At 33.3% G+C, this 7500-nt stretch overlaps 1 protein-coding gene across 2 annotated transcripts in view; it reads right to left on the bottom strand.

Annotated features, from left to right (window-relative positions):
* The window catches only part of LOC144966107 (sialin-like), a 71242-nt gene that overhangs the window by 49032 nt on the left and 14710 nt on the right, over positions 1-7500 (bottom strand). The window contains exon 1 of one of the 2 annotated variants that reach the window (XM_078902195.1): positions 7114-7290. The exons of the other annotated variant lie outside the window; for it this stretch is intronic. The gene's annotated coding sequence lies outside the window, so the exon portion shown is untranslated. Of the gene's footprint in view, positions 1-7113; positions 7291-7500 lie in introns of those variants that run through there. 2 annotated transcript variants of the gene reach the window in all.

Here is a 7500-nt window from a genome sequence, read left to right as displayed (position 1 = left end):
TTAAATTGAATGACACACTGAGCTCATTGGAATTGGTCGTAAACAAACGATTTGTTTATGTTGAATAGATAAATTCCTATCCAAAGGTAACACGGTGTGAAGTATAAATACTAATAAACAAGAGATCTATCTATATAATATATGATTTATATATATATATTTTATGTAATATCGATTTATATATATATATATATATATATATATATATATATATATATATATATATATTATATATATATAGTATACGCTTGGCTAAGAAGCTCATAACATTGCCATCCGGAAGTATAACGGAGCAACCCACAAAACTGTGTGTATCCGTGAACGTTTATAGTCTGGTTAATACAGTTCAGTGAGCATTACTCATAAACGCGGGTGGCAAAAAAAAACAAGAACAACGACCCGAGTGACGTCATCTTCGAACTATATATATATATATATATATATATATATATATATATATATATATATATATATATATATATATATATATATATATAATAAGATATTATTGTTCATCGTGATAAAACTGCTGTCCTTGGAATTAACAATCAATCGCCATCCTAATCATCAAAGAAAACCCCATCAGCTGTTAGAGGTTGTTTGGAACGTAATGTGCTGATTGTGGTGTGTTGGTAATGGACATATACTTGCGATCTTTATACCACAGGTTCGGATTTCGCTGTGACCGCCGGAACTTGAGTCCTTGGGAAAGGGCCTTTACTGACAAGCCCTTACATTTCTCAGGTCGTGGGTGATTAGTGAATGCCTGGTCAACAACGGCCTTATCTATGATGAAACCCCCCACAATATAATAGGTTGCTTATCTCTTCCTACTTGTTCCGCAATGTCGTTACCTTGGGGTGGGCCGGCTCTCTTTAAAACATGCTATGCACATTTAGTGGCTATCGGGTATTGCTCTATATTAAACCTCTCGTTTTTATTATATGCGCTATCATTATCAATGTTGACCAGTAAAATGCATGTCATCTGAAACAATGTAAAATCATGATTTATCAGAGACTTGTGTATGATTGTTATCATTGCTGCTTTCATGATTATTTTTGTCATTAATATTTCATTGTACTATGAAATTTGTACATTTATGAGTCATTCGATCATGACCAGTTTTCAATTACCAGTTTTCTATGATAGTATTTAACGATTGTACATTGCCGTATTGATACATTTTTCCTGACATTCAAAGTTGTGTAAAACTGTCTGTGAATGATACAATACAAGTTATATGAGATTCTGTAATTATAAACTATTGTATAAGGCATTTAAAGGATAATTTCTATTAAGCCTTTAGTAAGATAAGGTAAGAAGATAAGATTATCAATAACTTTATGAAACTCTCAAACTTGGAATTATAATGACCCTCAACTTTTCAAAAACTCTCATACACTTTTTGAAAGCCCCAGGTTTGATATTTTTTCCCAAGATAAGCAAGAGTCATTTAGATCGATCGATATAATTCGATTGATGATTTTTCTGGCAAACCATTCATTTCATCGTCCATCGTGGCTTGCGCTCTTGAGCACGTTTCCGGTCAGCTGTCTCAACGAATCACGATCCTCTGCGGTGCGCATGAAATCTGAAATCACATATGGCCATTCTTAGATTGGCCGCCAACCATTTAAACGTGTTGATTTATTTTTGAGTATGGCAGTCAGTGCACTGTTGTTGTTGTTGCCTTTGAAGTGAATAAATGGTTACTGCACGATTAGAAGGCCAGAGTTGAAAGGTTCGCCGTGAGGAATGACAACACGACTGATCTTGAACATGATAAGATATTTGTGACCCCTCGTCTCAAAACGGTATTAAGTCGGAATGATTAAGTTGCTGAAAATTGAATTTGTAGCCAGAATTATCAGACTTAAGTTGAGTTGATATGTTTTTTCGAGGAGAATGAATATCATATTTTAGAATGCTAAATACCAATAATTCATATTTGTGACCAGTTTAACTAGAATTTGACTTTATGGCATCTGTTTCATCCCGACATAATACCGTTTTGAGACGTTGGGTCACATTTGACATTATTATGCTATTATCTGCGTCTGGTTACGACAAGCTGACAACAAAGATAGTCATAACAATCAATCCAATTGATAGCGTATTATATCAATGAAGGCTGTGTTATTCTTTTCTATTGCCGATGATGATGTGACGATGACTACGATGTGACAAGTATGCATAATATGTGTGTGTGTGTGTGTGTGTGTGTGTGTGTGTGTGTGTGTGTCTATGTCAATATATAAATGGTATTGTTGTAAATGTGTAAGCAAATAACAAATTGCCACTTTTTTTTAGGACAATTAAGATTTATTATTATCATTATTATCACTATTATTATTATTATTATTATTATTATTATTATTATTATTATTATTATTATTATTATTATTATTATTATTATTATTATTATTATTTTTGTTATTATAATTATTGTTATTATTATTATTATCATTATTGTTATTATTATTATTATTATTATTATTATTATTATTATTATTATTATTATTATTATTATTATTATTATTATTATTATTATATCATCATCATCATTATTAATATTCTTTGAATGATTCAGACTATTTTAAGTCGATACAGCATTCTGTGATATTCCAATGAAAGGGACAAACTCCAACAGAATGCCAGTGGGTATCAACCACTAGAATATCTACAATTTCCAACAATATTTTCAGAATTGTACTTTTATAAATAATCCTCTGTCTCTTAAGTAAATAACAATGTGAAATTGAATGTAAGCTTCAATTTAATATACGAAAACAGATAAAATGGACGTTTCGGGTTTTCCCTTTATCAATAAAGCAGGATAAATGAAAATCTACATGCGGATTCGATAATCTGGTAGTGGCGTCGTTATGACACTGACTTTCCGATCGGAATGTCCTGGGTTCGAGCCTCGCTCAGCGCATAGTTGAGTCCTTTATGCACATTCTCTCTCCGTACTGTTGTAAAATGAGTACCTGGCCATTAACAGCGTTGTCTTAGTCCGAAAAAAAATTGTAATATCGCCTAACAGGCGTCATCATGTCCCGTCCTAAATGTTAAATGTTGCTGTTGACAAGGTACCCCTTGCAAAGTGCTATGAGCACGTTAAGTGGATATTGCGCTATATAAAAGCTCAATTAAAAAAAAATTATTGATTGCAAAGATACGGAACTGCTTTGTCAAAATCGCAGACTTATGTAACGTGACTATGACAAGAAACAACCTTCGGTATGGTAGATATGCATACATGGAAAATTTCCATTGAGGGCCAGTACAGCCTAATAGCATAACGTTAGGAATTAAAAAATAACCCCCTCTTTCTCTTTTTTTTTCTTTTTTTTTGTTTGTTTGTTGCTTTAGGTCTCTTCCAACACAATTGAGGTTATATGAGAGACCGCTGAAACAAAAAAACAAGCAATCTAACAAAAATAGTACAAATGTAAATCAAAATCATAACCTAAAGATATCATAAGCTAAATTATAAATAACCAAGAACAAACAGGCAGAAGATTTACAGAAAAAAAATATCCCCTGTCAAAAATACAATCACAAACCAAAGAAGCAGGATAGGCTAGTAAAGAGAAGAAGAAACGACATCACTATCGGATCGTACACCCATGCGAACATCATAGGTATATGATTCAAGGGTGATGCTCCCATCCAACCACCCGCCCCCTCTTTCTTTGTACAACATTATTAATTCTATGTAATCAGCACTTGACCTACCCTGAATCAACAAAAAATTGTTGTCATAACAGTTTGAAAAAAAAAAGGCGGCAAATCATAACGAAAACGAACGCACAATGAAAAACACAAAAAGTAATAAACAAAAATGAATATTATAACATCTTCGGTGAAGACCGACTTATAAAACACGAAACGTTTCGGGCTCAAATCCCTTATTCAGCCAACAAAAAAAAAAAAAACAACAACAAAACAATGAAAACATAAACACTATAAGATGTGAGAATGTTACGGTCTTACTTTGTTAAAAAGAAAGGAATGCCAACGACAAATGAAAGATAAGATTAGATGTTTAGTCAAAGACAAAGAGGAAGTAGGAAACCGGAAAGCAAACAAAATATAACAAGTGGCCATATTATTTAGGGAGAAATCAACTAAACACTATTATTATTATCATCTTCATCATCATTATTAGTGCTATTATTATTATTATTATTATTATTATTATTATTATTATTATTATTATTATTATTATTATTATTATTATTATTATTATTGTTATTATTTCTTTTATTATTATTATTATTATTATTCCTATTATGACTACTACTACTACTACTACTATTATTATTATTATTATTATTATTATTATTATTATTATTATTATTATTATTATTAGTAGTAGTAGTAGTAGTCGTAGTAGTAGTAGTAGTAGTAGTAGTAGTAGTAGTAGTAGTAGTAGTAGTAGTAGTAGAAGTAGTAGTAGTAGTAGTAGTAGTAGTAGTAGTAGTAGCAGTAGTAGTAGTAGTAGTAGTAGTAGTAGTAGTAGTAGTAGTAGTAGTAGTAGAAGTAGTAGTAGTAGTAGTAGTAGTAGTATCATTATTATTATTATTATTATTATTATTATTATTATTATTATTATTATTATTATTATTATTATTATTATTATTATTATTATTATTATTATTACTAATATTATGATCAATATCAAAATTGTTTTTGTTTTGCTTTGTTTTTGTTTTTTTAAGGTCAATATCCCTATACCTGTTTATTGTCGTATTTAAAAGACGGAGATAAATCTAAATTGGCAAAGCAACGACAAACATTGAGTGTCTCCCATTCCTGAGGTTAAAAAAAAAAAAAAAAAAAAAACACTATTGGAAGCCTCAATACATTAAAAAAACAAAAAAAGACCCAAAACAGATCGACGTCAGAGAATATCTTTGGATGGAAAATGTTTATTTCAACCATCGATCGACGAGAATGACTGCCAACCACGGTTGTCTGTGCCCTCGACCATTGTCACTTGGAGTGCTAGTGGACAAAGTGTGGCATCAAATTACTGGTTCCAATCCAAGTGAAAGTGTGAAACCAGTCCGGACTGAATACATTACCATGTGCAACTGATCAACGTGCGGCTATGTGGTCTAGTAGTATGACACTCGCTTTCGGATCGGAAGGTCATGGGTTCGAGCCTCGCGCTTGGCGCATAGTTGAGTCCTTGGAAAAGGCTCTTTACTCACATTCTCTCACCGTACTCAGGTGTAAAATAAGTACCTGGCCGTTAACAGCGTTGTCCTTGTCCGATAAATTGTAATATCGCCTAACAGGCTTCTCATACCATCTACTAAAATCGAAACAGATATGTTTTAAGCGAACGTTTAGAAATAGACAAAGATTCTTTTTCACGAATGCTCTGCGGTAAGGCGTTCCAAACAGAGGGTTCGAAATGAGAAAAGGATTCCATTCCAGCATTTTTCCGAATTCGAGGGACAACTATTTTGGTGGAATCACTGGCCGACCGTAAGGGGCGGGGTTTTGAATATCTTTCAATTAGTTCCGAAAGGTAGGAAGGGGCAGTACCTTCAAGACAACGATACACTAAAACACAAGCTTTGAATTTAATCTTTTTCTCAACAGGCAGTCAATGCAGGTCATGAAGCAGAGGTCCGGCAGAGTCGCACCTTCGCTTCATGAATACTAGTCTGGCAGCGCTGTTTTGGACAATCTGAAGACGTTTCAGATTGTATTGCGAAACGCCAAACAACAGAGCATTACAATAATCCAATTTCGATAGTACGAGGGACACAACCAGGTGCTTGGTCACATCCTCAGATATGAACCGTCTAATGGAAGCAATCTTTTTTAGTTGGAAAAAGAGAGATCTAACCAAATTATTAACCTGATGCTCCATCGACAGTCCAGAGTCTAAGAATGTGCCAAGGTTTTTCACTTTGTCAACAATTTGAATGGAGGCATCCCCCAACTTCAAATCTGTTTCACTTTTCCACTTCCTGTTCCCCACATACAACACCTCCGTCTTATCATCATTCAGTTTCAGTCTGTTCTTATTCATCCATTTCTTAACACTTGCTATGATTGATAAGTCATTTGACCCATATGCCCTAAGTACAATATGTGACCCCTCGTCTCAAAACGGTATTAAGTCGGAATGATTAAGTTGCTGAAAATTGAATTTGTAGCCAGAATTATCAGACTTAAGTTTAGTTTATATGTTTTTTCGAGGAGAATGAATATCATATTTTAGAATGCTGAATACCAATAATTCATATTTGTGACCAGTTTAACTAGAATTTGACTTTATGGCATCTGTTTCATCCGGACATAATACCGTTTTGAGACGTTGGGTCACATATTCCTTTAAAATATTGATAAACTTCATAACGTTTGTTTAAGTTCACCCGGAAACTAGATAGTGGCCAAGGAGTCTTTCAAAAAAAAAATAAACAGGGTTTAAGTTCACTGTGTGAATCCCCACTTATAATGTAAGGTTAAAAACGATTCGTATTGTTCTCTTATCACCAGAACAGTCTTTAACCCTCTCTTTACCACCTCCAGCAAAATCGTCACATTTGTTACGAAACAATATACATGCATTCTTCTTATTCAGATTTGTTTTGTACATCACAAAATTTGAAGAATGATCTTTGTTTGATTAATAAGAACATAAAGTTGTTTTGTAGAGAGATTGTTTAAAGTTTTAAAAATCAATTTTTCTGGTAGGTAAGCCTGTCATTTTGGGAAAATACTGAAAAGGATCGGTAAGGAGAGAGTTAACCTTTCGACGTACAGACTTCTACTTGGTATGGGAAGGCGAGAAAGGAAGGAGAATTCACGAACGTCCATTATGTAATATATATATATATATATATATATTATATATATATATATATATATATATATATATATATATATATATGTCTATATATATATTGAATCGTGTTGGATACGAAAAATGCTCGACATGTAGCAATAGAGCGAATTATTATTATAATAACATTGTGGTAAATATTAAATAATAAAAAATAATATATATATATATATATATATATATATATATATATATATATATATATATATATATATTTATAATGTAAAATTTTCACTCACATTTTTTTGCCGAGACGACTCGTTTCTGTGTTCCTTAGTCGGCATAATCCATTTGCAATGTCCGTAGAAAACTCCAAACTAAAGTTGTTTCGCTGTGTAGTGGTGATTAGTTTTGATGTGTATTGTGATGTGCTCTCATGTTTATATTATGAGTGTGTGTGTGTGTGTATGTGTGTGTGCGTGTAGGTGTGTTGTGTGTTGTGTGTACATGTGTGTGTGATATTGTAGTGGAATGCGGTTGCGGCGGGGGGGGGGGGAGGGAAGAGGGGGAGGAGGGGTATAATGGGGTCGGGAGGGGGGGGGGGGAAGGGGGGCGGATGAAAGGGGGGGGGGGGGGGAGGGTTATTTGGCCTTTTGCATTTTGAGCTTGAATTTGTTAGAGTGTCT

Source organism: Berghia stephanieae, chromosome 2 (genome assembly GCF_034508935.2).
Source record: "Berghia stephanieae isolate SIO BIC M18660-M18661 chromosome 2, UCSD_Bste_1.3, whole genome shotgun sequence".
Classification (NCBI taxonomy): Eukaryota; Metazoa; Mollusca; class Gastropoda; order Nudibranchia; family Aeolidiidae; genus Berghia; species Berghia stephanieae.
Note: the sequence above shows the minus strand (reverse complement) of the source record. Positions and strands in the feature narration are given on the sequence as shown.